The 16,718-nt window shown below is 42.2% G+C and overlaps 1 protein-coding gene across 2 annotated transcripts in view; it reads right to left on the bottom strand.

Annotated features, from left to right (window-relative positions):
- LOC125451453 (CAP-Gly domain-containing linker protein 1-like) overlaps positions 1-15,532 on the bottom strand; it is a 52,034-nt gene extending 36,502 nt beyond the window's left edge. Inside the window, exon 1 of one of the 2 annotated variants that reach the window (XM_059645852.1) lies at positions 15,117-15,532. The gene's annotated coding sequence lies outside the window, so the exon portion shown is untranslated. Of the gene's footprint in view, positions 1-9,253; positions 9,333-15,116 lie in introns of those variants that run through there. The other variant, XM_048528524.2, reaches the window with a different exon arrangement.
- Between the last annotated feature and the right edge of the window lie 1,186 nt (positions 15,533-16,718).

Below are 16,718 nucleotides of genomic sequence, written 5' to 3'. Positions count from 1 at the left end.
ATATGGTTTACTTAATGCATTGAGAACTCTGCAAATGGCCCAATGGAGCTAAATCGTTTCTTTGATGATGCTCGCAATTGTGGATTACCATTTGTTTTGAGACTTGCAACATTTTAAGATGCCTAAATTTCTTTTAATTAAAATTTGGAAAGATCTCTCAACGATAAAATCTGAAATGAACTGGAAGTTCTGACATTAATTTCTAATTTTATTAGTTGTGATTTTGAAGGTAAATTAAAATCTAAATATTTTTATATTCTACTAATCTGAATAAGGTGGAATGTAGAGGGGTGGGAAAGAAGTGAGGGGACAAGTGAACTACACTGAGCAGTAAACAATCCAGATTATCAAAGAATTGGGTAGAACAGCAGGAGACAGAATTCAATACAAAAAATGTACAAAGTATAGCAAAGGCAAAAACAATCAAATATATTTTTCAAACAGTTGGAGACAGCTGAGCGGGAAGTTAACATTTTAGGGCCACAGGTGTGGAATGCAGTTTGGCCTGCTGTCCTCAAACATAACCTGTAAGTAGCCACAAGGACTGCCGAGTGTTGGGATGAGCAATTTAAAAGGTTCACTTTGGGTCGCTGGGTCCTAGTCCAGTTTCTTTCATAATCATTTGGCACTCTGTTAGAAATCGGGTCCTTTTAAGAATGAATTTTGGTAATATTTTCTTTCTAACATGAATTTTCATTTAACTGCTGTTACAGCAGTTACATGCTTTCTCCAAACAAACAGTTTCCAATAAACAAGACAAAAGGAGGGAGACAATAAAGACCACAAAGGGTCACAATGTTTGATAAGTGGATGACAAAGAACTACATCACACCATATGTACCCTATTATCAATCCAGTGGTGAAAAAAAAAAGTTTTATTCCCGAAAAGGATGAAAACTAATCTCCAGAAGAAGATGGACAAGTGGGACTATTATCCTCACATTGTGAGTGGCTGTCCCAAGTCCAGCGGTTAGTAGCTCAAATGGGTGATTAATATAGTGTAAACCACAATCTTTATAAAGAGGATATATCAATAAATGCTCAGGGTCAGAGGGCAGTCCTTGTCACATTGCCTTGTAGGGGACAGCCCTCATCAGAGACCACCAGTGTTGTTCAGATGGAAGATGGACAGAAGAGATCACGGGAAGATTCGGGGAAGAGATCCTTAACAATTTGACCAGAGAGCAGAATGCTGTCCTTACAACTTTAACATTCTGTGCCAAGTGCTTGTTCATCCTCTGGTACCAGTGATACTGGTTGTATACTTACTTTGTTCAATAATCAAGGTGTAAAATCTAAAAACTGCTGCTTAACAAATTTAATAAACCATATGAAAATTCCTTACGAATGGTTAACTGCCCATTTGGATACAAGAGCAGAAACAGGCTAATTGGGTCAACGAGTCTACTCTGCCTTTCAATGAACTAATGGCTGATCTGATAATCCTCAACTCCACTTTCCTGCCTTTCCCCAGGTTCTACCTTCTGAGAAAAGAAACATATGAACAAGGAATAGTATGCCACTTGTCACTTTGAGCCTATACCACCACTCAATAAGATTATGGCTGTTCTGATTTTAACTCTACATTCCCAACCCCCGCTTCCCATCAATGCTTTACCACAGCCCACCTTAGCCCACTTATGGGGCTCATCTCCCCTTTCACAAGCTTGTCGCCCCCAGCCTCAAATAATAGCTTACTGATTGATTGCCTCTCATACAACCACACCCCACAAAAACCCCTTTGCTTATAGTTTCTGACAACAATGCAAATGGATTGACTGACATCCACCACATTGAGTAACCTAACATGACAGCCCAGATGAGAAGTGCCAAGACCCATGACTGTACATACTCCAACTGTATTAGCCTTAAGCCCCAGACTGGCCACTATGGAGCTTCAGGACTGATTGTCGCCCCCTTCCCAACCACAGTGGTATGGAGCATAGAAATCTCCTGAACTGATTTGGGAGACTCTCTATGGGTGCTCCATGGATTTCAGCGAGGACTATTCCCTCAAGTTACCTCAAAGAATGTATGATAAATTTGTTAGGCATTATTTTTCCACATGAAGTCATTCTGTCTCTACTTGATATTATTCTGTATGTTAGGTAATTGTGGGCATGATCCTTCAAAAACTAAAAGCCCTCACACCTACTCACTCCCTACCCCTTTTCCATGACATACATGCCAACGCATGCCCACATGCATCTCCAATTACCCCTTCTGGCTCCTGTACAAATTTAGCACCAACTTGCACCCTCCCTGACCTCTTATTTTCATATCACCTTCACCCTTTCCCTCTTCATGCTAATATACCTAGCAACCACCATGAGCAGAACTCAAGAGTCTTGATGAGATTAAAATAACATTTTATTACAGACTTTACTATAGAAACAAATATCTTGTTTCATGAAAGCCTACTCAATGTATCTATATACAAATTTAAATTTCTCTTTTATTTGGAGGGGCCAGTCAACTACTTTCAGTTAGATAACATTTGACCTATCAGTAAACATGAAATTATATTTTAAAAACTCAGAGCAATAAATTCATCATTTACATTTCCATTAAAAACGTCATACAGCAGAGTTAACAAATAAAAATTTTTATTGCCTTTTTGGTTCAAAAGTGCAACCATAACATGAGAAAAGTACAGGCTCTGACTGCTGCTGATTACAGAATGGAGTGGAGACCATGGCTAAACTAGAAATTGGGTTTAAACTAATAACAAACTTACATTTTCACTTCTGGTGGGACATATTCTGAGCTGCAGATGGTGGAAGTAAGGGTTAGAACTGATTTGCCTTTCAACCTGTTCTTTAAATCCCTTCCACCTTTGCTTGCACATAAATTCTTGCAGGGGGTAGGTGGGGAGGAAGAAGACAGCGACTAATTAGACTCAGTATCCAGTTCAGTCCTGGTGAGTCATCCATACTCCCATCATTCAGTCACCCAAACTCTAGTTAGTCACTCACCCACGCAGCTCCCCAGGCAGTTAATGACCCACACAATCAGCCTGCTTTTGCAGTCTCTGACTTGCTCACCCACATTACCTTACCCCCAAAACAATCACTTACACAGCCAGTCTCCAGTCAGTTGCTGACTCACTGAGTGCCCCTGCCCCTGAATAACTCTCTGCCAGTTCAGTCACCGACTCATTCTCTGCAATCCCCCAATACCAATCTCACTCTCTGTGTGCTCATACCCCATGTTTTTACAGCAGGCCTCATGAAATAAGATCGCCTCCCGAAATCCTAGCCAGGCACAGATCACCCCACACTAAGAGTTTCTGCATTTCCCAGAGAATATCTGCTGTCCTCTCCTGCAAAGAGAGAAAGCAGAGAGCCAAGACTATTAGTAATGGCTTGTGTGAATGGAGGGAAGCATATTTGTGGAGGATGGCTGGACAGTCACGGATGTAAGAGGACAACAGAATAATGGAGACTTGGCTGCTCAGATGGGGATATGTGAAAATACCTAGACAGAAGCATGCAACTTCAAGGTGCTTTGTTCTGAGGGGTGCTGTGCAGACAAATGCTACAGAAGTCAGAGTTTGATGCTTGGTATCTCACATTCCCTTTAAGGTCCCACGTGCTCTATCTATAGGTTAGAAGGACCATACTTTTGTTGCTCACTTCCTCAGATACTTCATTCACACAGGTCTGGTTGCCCTCTTCTCTCTACTATTATCCCAATCTTCTGTCCGTGCCAGTGGTTGCCGCAGGATCCAAACATTCAAACCACAACAGGTACATTTAACTACAAAGCCTTCCTTTGTAAAAACTACAGCATGAGCCCAACTGACTTCTGTGACTAGTCAGCTAATCTGCAAGCAAGTCTTGGACCAAGTATTCACTAAAACTCATTTCCACAGCCATATCACATTCCTCAGTGACTGCCTCCGACTCAGACTCACCCCACATGCATTCCAAATTAAGTTTCATCCCTCATGTTTTGAAAACTCCCAGGATCACAGCTATCTCCATGATATCCAACATTCCACGGACAGCTGCTCTCGCCGTATCCTGAGATCCACACTCAGTGCCATGCGGCATCACATGCACACTCTCAACCTTTCTCTCCAACAGCATCGCATCACACTGGCTCAGAGCTGCACCACTCCGCAGTTTCCACTTCATCCTCCAGCTCATTCATAGTGCTAACAAGAAACTTTTTCTTTTCCTTTCAGGCATCAATGCCAACAAGATGCAACAACTCAGAAATACCCACAGCCCTCTGGAACCTTCCTCTCCTCCGCTTCCCTCTGACTCCATCTGATCTCCATTCCCAACCCCACCTCTTGCCTGGTAGTCACCATCTCTCCCAACCTTCCGCTCTCTGATGCTGAACGTTCTGTATTCGGCAAAGGCCTCAGCTTTATTCCCGTGTCCGCAGCTTAACAAATTTCAGGCACAACATGACGCCAAACTCTTCTTCCACTATCGTCGCCTCCGTGCTCATTTCTTTGAACAAGAGTCTTCTCCCTGTCCCAAAGATCCCTTTGCCCAGTTCCAACACTCTCCCTCCACCTGGATCCCTCCCTCTGGTCTTTTACCTGTATTCAATCTGTTCATTGAGAACTGTCGACATGATATTAGTCGCCTCAATTCCTCTGCCCCTCTCACCAAATCAAACCTATCTCCCTCCGAACTGACTGCACTTTGGGCACTTAGATCTAACCCCGACTATTATTATGCCTGCCAATAAGGGTGGTGCTGTTGTAGTCTGGCATACTGACCTCTACATTGCAGAGCTCCCATCATCCCCTGGTCCATGACCTCACCATGAAGCATTAGGCCATTGTATCTACTACAATAACTGATCTCATTTCATCCGGTGATCTCCCCTACTCTGCTTCCAAACTCCTCCCCTCTGTTCCCCGGCCCTGCGCAGCTCATTTCTACCTCCTTCCAAACATCCACAAACAGGGCTGTCCAGGCAGACCTATTTTTCAGCCTGCTCCTGCCCCACAGAAGCCATCTCTTCCTACCGTGACTCAGTTTTCTGTCCCCAGACCAATTCTTGCCCATGTACATCTGTGATTCCTCTGACACTTTACACTGGTTTTAAAACTTCCAGTTTGCAGGTTCCAGCCACCTCCTCTTTACCATGGATATGTAATCCCTTTACACTTACATTCCCCACCAGGAGAGTCTTAGGGCTCTATGCTTCTTCCTACAGCAAAGGCCTGAACCACCCCACCCACCGCCACCCTCCTCTGCTTGGCTGAGCTCATCCTCACCTTCAACTCCTTTTAGTTCCTCTCATTTTCTTCAGGTCAGAGCGGTGGCTATGAGCAACCGCATGGGCCCCAGTTATGCCTGTCTCTACGTGGGATATGTGGAATATTCCTTGTTCCAGTCCTATTCCAGCCCTCACCCAACTCTTTCTCCGATATATTGACGATATCATTGATGCTGCTTCCCTCTCTCGTCCAGAATTGGAAAACTTCATCAATTTCGCTTCCAATTTCCATCCTGCCCTCACTTTCACCTAGTCTATCTCTTACTCCTCCCTTCCCTTCCTTGACATCTCTGTATCCATTTTTGGAGGTAGACTGGCCACTAATATCCACTATAAACCAACGGACTCCCACAGCTACCTGGACTATACATCCTCACACCCTGCTTCCTGTAAAGACTTCATTCCATTCTCTCAGTTCCTCCGTCTCTGTCGCATAAGTCTAGATGAGGCCAACTTTGACAAGGGAGCCTCCATAATGTCAAACTTCTTCCTCAATTGAGGATTCCCTAGCACCATTGTCAACAGGGCCCTCAACCAAGTCTGACCCATCTCCCACCCTCACCCCTTGTCTTCCCTCCCACAACAGCGATGGGGTACCCCTTGTACTTAACTACCATCTCACTGGCATCCATATCCAGAAGATCATCAGACACCACTTCTGCCACTTTGAGTGAGATGTGCCACAAGGTACATATTCCCCTCCCCTCCCTTGTCCACCTTCCGCAGGGACCGTTCCCTCTGTTACACCCTGGTACACTCTTCCTTAAACCCCAACATCCCACTCAACCCCACAGCCCCTTCACCTGCAACCAGTGAAGGTACAATACCTGCCCATTTACCTCCTCCACCCCAATTGTCCAAGGGCCCAAACATAGCTTCCAGGTGAAACAACACTTCACCTGCCCTTCCCAGAATCTAGTCTACTGCATTCACTGCTCGCAATGTGGTCTCCTCTCCATTGGGGAAATGAAGCGTAGACTGGGCGACCGCTTCACAGAACATCTAATGTTCTGCTCACAAAAAAGACCCTGAAATACCTGTTGCCTGCCACTTTAATACACCACCCCGTTACCTGGACATCTCTGTTTCTGGCTTGCTGCAGTGTTCCAGCAAAGCTCAATGCAAGCTGGAAGAACAACACCTCAGTTTCCGCCTGGGGACACTGCAGCCCTCAGGACTAAATATCAAGTTCAATAATTTTATATCCATACACCATGTCCCACACACCAGGACTTGTTATCACATAGCCTGCCATTACACACTACCTACTGTTAGTCACTAACAATCCCCATTAACAACTATTCATTTTCCTAGCCAGATCTAAACTTATGCAATGGAGATTGAGGAAATGAGAGAAGGAATGGAATCTTTACAGGAAGCAGGGTGTGATGATGTATAGTCCAGGTAACTGTGGGAGTTCGTGGGTTTGTAGTGGATATTAGTGGTCAGTCTATCCCCAGAAATGGAATCAGAGATGTCAAGGAAGGGAACGAAGGAGTCAGAGATAGACTAGGTGAAAGTGAGGGTAGGGTGGAAATTGGAAGCGAAATTGATGAAGTTTTTCAATTCCGGATGAGAAAGATCTAGGCCTGAAACATTAGCTTTTCTGCTCCTCTGATGCTGCTTGGCCTGTTGTGTTCATCCAGCTCTACACCTTGTTATCTCAGATTCTCCAGCATTTGCTGTTTCTACTATCTCTTTATCAACTGCTTTATCTGTCTAACTGATATTCTCTCTATTCAGGCTCCAACCTCTCCTTTACTCCCAAACTAATCCCCTCCCTATTTTTTCCATTTAAACCACCGGTTTCCCACCTACTAACATTTCTGAGGAAGGGTCACCGGTCCCAAAATGTTAACTCTGACTTTTTTCTTCACAGATACTGCCAAACCTGCTGAGCTTTGCCAATAACTTTTATTTTTGTTGTGGTGATATCCTGACTCTGTTGGAGAGCCACAGCATAGCTCATAAGCTATTTCAATGGTTTCTTGACCCAATAATAGTTCTTTCCTTTCAGCATGGATAAAGAGTTGAAAATTCCATCCAGTAAGTCTCAAGCACAATAAAAACTGCAGTAATAGAACAAAGGGATACAAATTCAAACTGACTGAAGCCACATTTTCAGATAAAGGACTAACACTAGGAAAATTAGGAACATACCCTGCAAGCATTAACCATTTGTATTCTCTCATATGGGTAACTTTTCTTTCCCCTGTGCAATGTAAATACGATGACCAAAGGCTGTTATAACAGTTTGTTGCTATCTTAGCAAAACATGTTACACAGTCATCTAGTCATACCGTAATACAGCACAGAAAGAGGCCCTTCAGTCCAATTCATCCATGCCCCAACATAATCTAGTTCCACTGGCCAGCATTTGGCCAATATCCCTCTAAACCACACCTATTCACATACCCATTCAGATGCCTTTTGAATGTTATTATTGTGCCAGCCTCTACCACTTCTTCTGGCAGCTTGTTCCATACACACACCGCCCTCTGTATGAAGTTGCCCTTTAGGTCCTTTTTAAATCTTTCCCCTCTCACTTTAAACCTATGCCCTCTAGTTTTGGACTCCCACAACACAGGGAAAGGACCTTGGCTATTCACCCTATCCATGCCTCTCATGATTTTATAAGCTTCTATAAAGTCATCCCTCAGCCTCTGATGCGCCAGGGAAAATATTCAGCCTCTCCCTACAGCACAAGCCCTCCAACCTTGTCAATATCCTTGTAAGTCTTTTCTGAATCCTTTCAAGTTTCACAACATCCTTCCTATTGCAGGAAGATCAGAATTGCAAGCAGTATTCCCAAAGTGGCCTAACCAATGTCGTGTTCAGCCGCAACATTTTGTCCCAATTCCTACACTCAATGCACTGACCAATAAAGGAAAGCATACCAAACACCTTCTTCCTGTCTACCTGGTACTCCACTTTGAAGGAACTATGAACCTGCACTCCAAGGTCTCTTTGTTCAGAAACACTCCTCAGTACCTTATCATTAAGTGTATAAGTCCTGCCGTGATTTGCTTTTCCAAAATGCAACACCTTACATTTAAATAAATTTAACTCCATCTGCCACTCTTTTGCCCATTGGCCCATCTGATCAAGGTCCCACTGTCCTCTGAGGTAACCTGCTTCACTGTCCACTAGACCTCTTAAATTTAGTGTTATTTGCAAACTTACTTACCATACCTCCTATGTTCACATCCAAATCACTTATATGAATGACGAAAAATGAACTTTTTTTTACATATTAATTTAAAGTGATAATGTATTGACAACTAGCAAGTAAAACATTAATCAAATTACTAGCCTGAGGTCATGTATTGAACTTTCAAGAGCCACAGTGCTGTTATTTCTTAATTGGCCATTACTAAAGCTAGAGGGTGCATAAAAACTCAACAGACTACGAAGAATCTGTGGAGAACAAATAAGTGAGTGTTTCAGGTGTAGACCCCTTGTTATGGCAGTACTCATCTTGGTGAAATATTCAGTGCTTTGTTAGATCAAGTGGAAAAATGTTGTGTCATCTCATACCTTGAAATAGAGAGGTTTCTATAGCTCCTCTAATAATTCAGTGGGAAAATCCACTATTTACAGGCAACTAAGATGCCTGGTTCACTGCCTTGTCTGTGAGAGTACTACAATTGACTGGTATTCCTGGAATGGAAGAAAGTATTAAAAAGAAAAGAGGCAACTCATGTTCTCAATACCAATTCTTACGCAATTATATCAGAAGATCTGTGTCAACATCCAGTAATGCTGGAATTGGATTTTACTGAATGTTTCACCTAGTGCATAATCCTGGGGAACTGCTTGAACTTGTGAAATTGCATAGAAATATACTTTGTCTTCAGGAAGACAGGAAGGAAGTAGATCAAGATATGGAAGCAACACAGAAAATTAAGACTAATACCAGGAGGGACAGAAGACAAAATTCATTAAAATGTTTTTCCTATTTTAAACAACTGAACTTAAAATGTGAATAATCAAATATAGTTGTAACTACCTTCAATTCCAACATCATCTTCTCAGCATTGTATGTAATTTTTGGTGGAATACTTGCAGCTTGCTTAGCCTGATCCTGTGTTAATATTTATAGTCAAGGAACATGCCCTTTATAGGTAGTATTAATATAACATAGAACTTTACTATCCGCAATTGTTATCACAAGTGCATTAAAAGAGAATAATTTATTTCCACATCTTTTGTTGCCAATAATGAAACACGAGACATGTGCTATTATATACCACTGAACTTTTATACACAATAGTTAATTTTTTATTCTTTCAAACAAAAGGATATAGAAAATTTGTTTCTAGTTCCAATAGGCGTACTTCTTGCTAAAGATTGTTTATATACTCAGTTTCAGTTGAAGACAATGGCTCTATTGCCCATGTTCTAAAACAGAAGTTCAGTTGAGAATGTAGAAATCAATAATGTGATTTATGTACAATATCTCGCAAAAAATAAGTCTAAATATGCAGGCATTTACTGTATTCCTTCTATTTGTCAACAAAGTTCCAGCACTGATTAGGACTAGCCAAATGAAAGTCCATGTGCTGTTAATTGGGCTAATCTCTTAAGATCCTTCAGACTTTTTTATGCTTAATACCCATTATCCTAGTACTGAAATCAAATATCTTTGTTGGAACCAGTGGCTGAAGTAACAAATTCAAGCCAACGTTCCAAGAAAAAGCAGAAGCTTTCAGATGAAAACTTAAAGCCAGAGCCAATTGAGCAGATGTACTGAGTATTTTGAGATATGTAATTTGGACATTAGAAATTTAACTTACTAAATAAAAAGACAAACAAAAACATGTTGAATTAGCTCATTGTCTCCTTACACATTGTGACATCAAAATGTTTTGCATCCATTGTAAAATATTTACCTATATGATCTCATTATCAAAGCATACATTCCATAAGTTTCTAGAATTCTGTATTGTATATTGTTAATTTTACTATATTCCATAGCTCATTATTGAAGCCACGGCACAATAGATGTTTGTCCTGCTGCTCAGGACATATGGGATCAGCTAAGTATAGTGACAATAATGTCAGTTGACTCCTAAACTCACTATGTGATCAGATATTGGATATTCAGTGGACATTCCAGTCTGTAGCATGAAAATCTATGTAAACATATAGGATGGATTTTGTCTCCCAACAGAGGTTTTAATCGGGTCATGAAATGCTCAACTGCATTTTACCAGCAGAGGAAAGAATTTCTCTGCCTTCTAACACCACACAATTTTCACATGGCCTTTCTTGTAGGTCTTGAGTGCAAATCTTCTCGAGTGCAAAACACAATGCATCTCTGAAGTCAGGTTGTCCACTTTGAGGACTAAACTGTATATAGTCCTGCACACAATGATATCCTTGCTGGTATGGGTTTTGGAAGCTATTAAAAAAAACCTGCTTTCAGACAACCTGACTATTGAAGTCTGATCAGGAGTCAGGAACAAGTAGGAAGGTTAATCATAAACATTTTTAAACCTTCAAACTATTAGATGCTGAATTGTAACATAGATGTGTTTTTAATGCAGTGATTTATAGTAAGGTTCTGTCCTGAAAAAGATAAATTAACTAAATGAACCAGCACCATGTAAGCATTGAGATGTTTTACAATACTTTTTCCATTGAAGTCAGTGCAATGAAGTATTTCCAAAAAATATGAAAACTTAATTGGTAAATAATCCTTGACACATTTGGGACAGGGATTTAAATGAACAGAGGGCTCTGACTGTCAATAAACAATCCCTTTGAAAAGTAAAAGCAAACCAAATAGCTGTTCCCCTCCATTTATTGATAGGTAATCTGTTTTGAAATGAAGAGGACTCTTTTATTTCCATTTTAGGCTTTTGCGGTTACAGCAATGTATTGAAAGATATGGCCATTATGAATGCTTGGCTAAGCTACAAAAGTCACACAAATTAGGTCTGTTGACACAGCTGTAGAGGCAAACAGTTTTACAAATCTGTAATAACATGCTCAGCCTTTTTTGTGGTTTCAGATGACCTGAATGTTTGCCTACATAATTTAATGGCACTTAAAGAATTAATACTTCTACCCCAATATAAACAATTTTTCACAGAATCAATTAAAAACTTTTTTATTACCTTGTCTCAGATTTAAGTCAAGTTACACCTTGATTTAAAATAATTTCCATTCCCATTGCCTCTTACTGAGAACTGTACATACTGAACACTAAATGAATGGCTATGAAGAATATATGGAAGGGGACGGGGAATGTGATTGGCATGGATATGGAGATTAGGAGGGCAAGAATATGATTTAGGCAACCTTTAAACAATGTTGGAAGATGGACAGCTGCATCCAAAGCAGGCCTTTAGCCTGCCCATCTCTGCAACACATCCCTCCCGCATTCTGTTCTGGCTCACAGACTGCATTCTCAAACACCCATTGCATCCTCAAACCTCAGCAAAACACTTTCTGGGGTTTGCCTTATATGGATATTATGTTACAGACAGGCCGATGACATAGCATGATAAAGGTCGAATTGAAACCTAATAAAATAATGGCTATTACCTATTTTAAATACCTTAAAAGAAACTAAGGAGGTTATTTAGGCATGATTCCTTCTAAGTCTTTGATTGTTTCATACTAAACTATTGCATCGTAAATAAGAACTAAGAATTCATTAGAATAACTGATTTTGAGATTGAAGTATACACCGATCAAGTGTCACTATAATGGGTATCTTGCTAAAACCAAGATGTATCTAACAGAGAACATATTGTTTTCATATTGTATATTCAATGTGTTTCAACAGATATGTATATTCATACATATTTCATATATATGTTATTTTATGTATGGCTTCAACATGACTTTCACTTTCCACAATTGGTTGGTGAGTAAATGTAGAAATATGCTATAGAAACAGAAAATGTCGGAGCAAAGCAACAGTTCTGGCGACACCTGTTAAGAGAGAGAGAGAACAGCATAGATAATTTTTCACATCTGATGTGATCCTCCTTCAAACAAGGACGCAAACACATCTTCCAATTGAACAGCATTTACTCTTCACTTCTCCTGATGAAGGAACAGTGCTTGAACAGCTTGTGATTTCAAATAAACCAGTTGCACTTATAGCCTGGTTTTGTGTGACTTCTGACCTAACTTATATGAATGCAATTCATATATCACTGACCTGGCTCTTGTTTAAGGTATACTTATTTTTAAATCACTACACAGTCTTGCCTCTCTGTACTTGACCAAAATGCAGATACTGGAAATCTGAAATAAAAGCAGAAAGTTCTGGAAATATTGAGGTCAGAAAGCATTTGTGAAGGGAAGCAGTGTTAGTTTGGGATTTTCTTGCCAAAATACATCCTTTAAAAGATATATCCTTCAACCCATCATTTTTGTTTGTCATGATGGTGTCAGGATGGGCAAGCTGTTCCAAGGATCCATTACATTTCTGCGATGGCAATGGAGTTTGGCATATGGCATGGCAAGCTAAAATGGCTGCCTCCATTTACAGGAACATCACAGTTGTATAATGAATGCGAGACCTTCAAATCGTCACAGCTCATTTGCCTCACATGTTCCTTCATGCTCCTCGATAATCCCATACCGTTTCTCCTCCTGGCCACTCATGTCTCCACCACCTATTTTCTACTCTATACAGATCTCATGAGAAATGTAACAACAATGGAAATGCTTTGAAGTGGACAGAAAAAAAATATATACAACTGTCACTTGAACACACTTCACCTGAATAAAAGTCTAGGCAGAGGGAAAAATATATATCTACGAACCTCAAGTAGTCATTTCATTGTAAATACAAATTACTACTCAGTAATAACTTTAAAAAAATGGAATTCCTGCTTTTTGGAAATAAATAAATTTCTTCTGTGATGTTACATTTCACATTACAACAGTGGCAACAGTTCAAATAGTAGTTTATTGGTTATACAGTACATTGGGATGTTTGGTGATTGTGAAAAGCACTGTATAAATGAAAACAAAATGTTGGTCATCAGTTATTGATCATGAAAGCCAATGGGCAACAAATCACAAACCTATATAGAGCCTTATGGTAAGATTACCATACCATATTGAAGTCGACAATATTTGAACAATATTGGAGTTTTGAAGATTGTATGACAAATTAATTAGGATACTGCCTGGTATAAAGACATCAAGGTGAAATTACACAAATCTTACACAGGTTGTTTTCAGTAACTGGCCAGCTTAGAGTAGCCCGGGATACAAGATTAGAAAACCAAAAGAATTGCGGATGCTGTAAATCAGGAACAAAAACCAAAGTTACTGGAAAAGCTCAGCAGGTCTGGAAAAATCTGTGAAGGCAAAAACAGAAGGGTCACTGGATCCAAAACGTTAACACTTAATTCTCCTTCACAAATGCCATCAGACCTGCTGAGCATTTCCAGCAACATGTATGGAGCTGGATGAACACAGCAGGCCAAGCAGCATCTCAGGAGCACAAAAGCTGACTTTTCAGGCCTAGACCCTTCATCAGAAAAGGGGTTTGGGGAGAGGATTCTTAAATAAATAGGGAGAGAGGGGGAGGCAGACTGAAGATGGATAGAGGAGAAGATAGGTGGGGAGGAGAGTATGGGTGGTGAGGTAGGGAGGGGATAGGTCAGTCCAGGGAGGACAGACAGGTCAAGGGGTGGGATGAGGTTAGTAGGCAGGAAATGGAGGTGCGGCTTGAGGTGGGAGGAGGGGATAGGTGAGAGGAAGAACAGGTTAGGGAGGCGGGGACGAGCTGGGCTGGTTTTGGGATGCAGTGGGGGGAGGGGAGATTTTGAAGCTTGTGAAATCCACATTGATACCATTGGGCTGCAGGGTTCCCAAGCGGAATATGAGTTGCTGTTCCTGCAACCTACGGGTGGCATCATTATGGCACTGCAGGAGGCAAGGGTGGACATGTCGTCGAAGGAATGGGAGGGGGAGTTGAAATGGTTCACAACTGGGAGGTGCAGTTGTTTGTTGCGAACTGAGTGTAGGTGTTCTGCAAAGTGGTCCCCAAGCCTCCACTTGGTTTCCCCAATGTAGAGGAGGCCACACCATGTACAGCGGATGCAGTATACCACATTTGCAGATGTGCAGGTGAACATCTGCTTGATGTGGAAAGTCATCTTGGGGCCTGGGATGGGGGTGAGGGAGGTGGTGTGGGGGCAGGTGTAGCACTTCCTGCGGTTGCAGGGGAAAGTGCCTGGTGTGGTGGGGTTGAAGGGGTGTGTGGAGTGGACAGGGGAGTCACGGAGAAAGTAGTCTCTCCAGAAGGCAGACAAGGGTGGGGCGAGAAAAATGTCTTTGATGGTGGGGTCGGATTGTAGATGTCGGAGGGTGATGCGTTGTATCTGCAGGTTGGTAGGGTGATGTGTGAGGACTAGGGGGATTCTCTTGGGGTGGTTATTGCAAGGTCGGGGTGTGAGGGATGAGGTATGGGAAATGTGGGAGACATGGTCGAGGGCGTTCTCAACCACTGCGGGGGGGAAGTTACGGTCCTTTAAGAACGAGGACATCTGGGATGTGCAGGAGTGGAATGCCTCACCTGGGAGCAGATGCAGCGGAGGCGAAGGAATTGGGAATAGGGGATGGAATGTTTGCAGGAAGGTCGGTGGGAGGAGGTGTATTCCAGGTAGCTGTGGGAGTCGGAGGGCTTGAAATGGACATCGGTTTGTAGGTGGTTGCCTGAAATGGAGACAGAAAGGTCCAGGAAGGCAAGGGATATACTGGAGATGGTCCTAGTTTATGGAGAGATGTCAACCAGGAAGACAAGCCTTCGTGCATTCATGAAAGTGGAATTTTAAAACTGACTCGAAAATTTTCAGCATTATTATAACTTGTCCCCACTTGATCTGATCTTGTACCTGAAATCAGGTGCCGGACTGACCCTCTTCGAAGATTTCCTATTGGGGGTTCTCAAATTTTCTGGAAAGGAAGCGACAAATCAACTTTCCAATTTGAAAAATAACCAGTTTTACACTCTAATATTTCCACAGCTGGTGCAGTAATCTCGTCCGATGGAAGCGCCGGTCCGATTAATATAAACCATCAATGGCTACACATTATTGTATCCCGATAGTACAAACAAGCTGGTTGAAACTTCTCCCGGCAATTCAGATAAACATTTCCAGAAGTACTTCTGGTTACCAGAGGATTGGTATTCCGGCTGCGGCTGCTGTCCAGACATTGCACTAATTATCTGAGGGTCTCTCCGACTTGTCCCGCAGCTGGGCGATGAGTTACCATAGCGACAGACACCGACCCCCTTCTACTACCTCACTTCCTGGAGACTGCTACAGCGCCCCTTCCTTTCAGCCGGAAGTGACGCGAGGCCACTGGCTGGGAAGTTCAAGTGGAGGATGGAGGATGTGTGCTGAGTTTGTTACATCCCGGGTGATTCCGTACTCCTGACTTGATGTGACCCAGTTGGGAATCGTGTTGTTTGAAAAGTCGGCGACTCTCGAAAGCAGCTCTGACTGGCTCCAGTTAATTTCTGCAGGGCATCCAGCGGTGCATACTATATACAAGATGCTCAGACAACACCTTCCAAACCCAAAACCACCTCCATCTAGCAGGACAGGGGCTGTAGAGGTTGAAGTAAAACGGCGGCGGTGTAGCAGCCCAGCTTGGGGGGCGGTCTTCAGCCCAGGAGCTTGTCTGCTCCGTCCACTTTTTACTATCTCTGCTTTTTCTTAATGTTTCCACATATTGTCTTACCTTTCTTAACTTCTTCAGTGGGTGGAGCCTTCTCCTGACCTGACAAAGATTAAGTTTCCAGCCTGGTGTGGCAGTCTCAGCCTGGCATGGCAGGCCCCCGTTGTCGCAGCCTCATCCGGGAGCGGTGGATTCGGCTTGGCATGGTGGTCTCCAGGTTTGGTGCTCCTGCCCAGGCATGGAGGTCTCTGTGATGTGGAGGTCTTTGCCAGCAGCTTCTGGTTACTCCAGTGTTCATCATTTTAATCCACTTTCCCCAAACTGAAATTGATCTGAGATGAACTCTGTCTTAATTTTTATTTTTTTTCTTATATGTGATTAGTGTCATCAAAAACAGGCTCCATGGTATGGTGACTTATTAAACATTTCACTTTTTTTTGTAAAAATGCATGTGACAATAAATTGCTATTCTGTTCTTTGGGAACACCACCACATGCCAGTTGCCTTCCAAACCAACCTGATTTGGAAATATATCACCATTCCTTCACTGTTGCAGGGTCAGAATCTGGGAATTCCCTCCCTAAGGGCATTGTGGATCAAACTACAACACAAAGAAAGTAGCTGTTCAAGAAGGCTGCAAACCACCATCTTTTCAAAGGCAATTGAGGATGGACAATAAATGCTGGCCAGCCAGTGATGTCTGGATTCCACAAGAGAATTTTTTAAGATCCCAGCAGTTTTACAAGGAGGTGCAATGCCAGTACATTAATGCTGTAGCTGATCCTTAATCATGCTCCAGACTGCCACTGCTA

Source organism: Stegostoma tigrinum, chromosome 5 (genome assembly GCF_030684315.1).
Source record: "Stegostoma tigrinum isolate sSteTig4 chromosome 5, sSteTig4.hap1, whole genome shotgun sequence".
In the NCBI taxonomy this organism is placed as follows: domain Eukaryota; kingdom Metazoa; phylum Chordata; class Chondrichthyes; order Orectolobiformes; family Stegostomatidae; genus Stegostoma; species Stegostoma tigrinum.
Note: the sequence above shows the minus strand (reverse complement) of the source record. Positions and strands in the feature narration are given on the sequence as shown.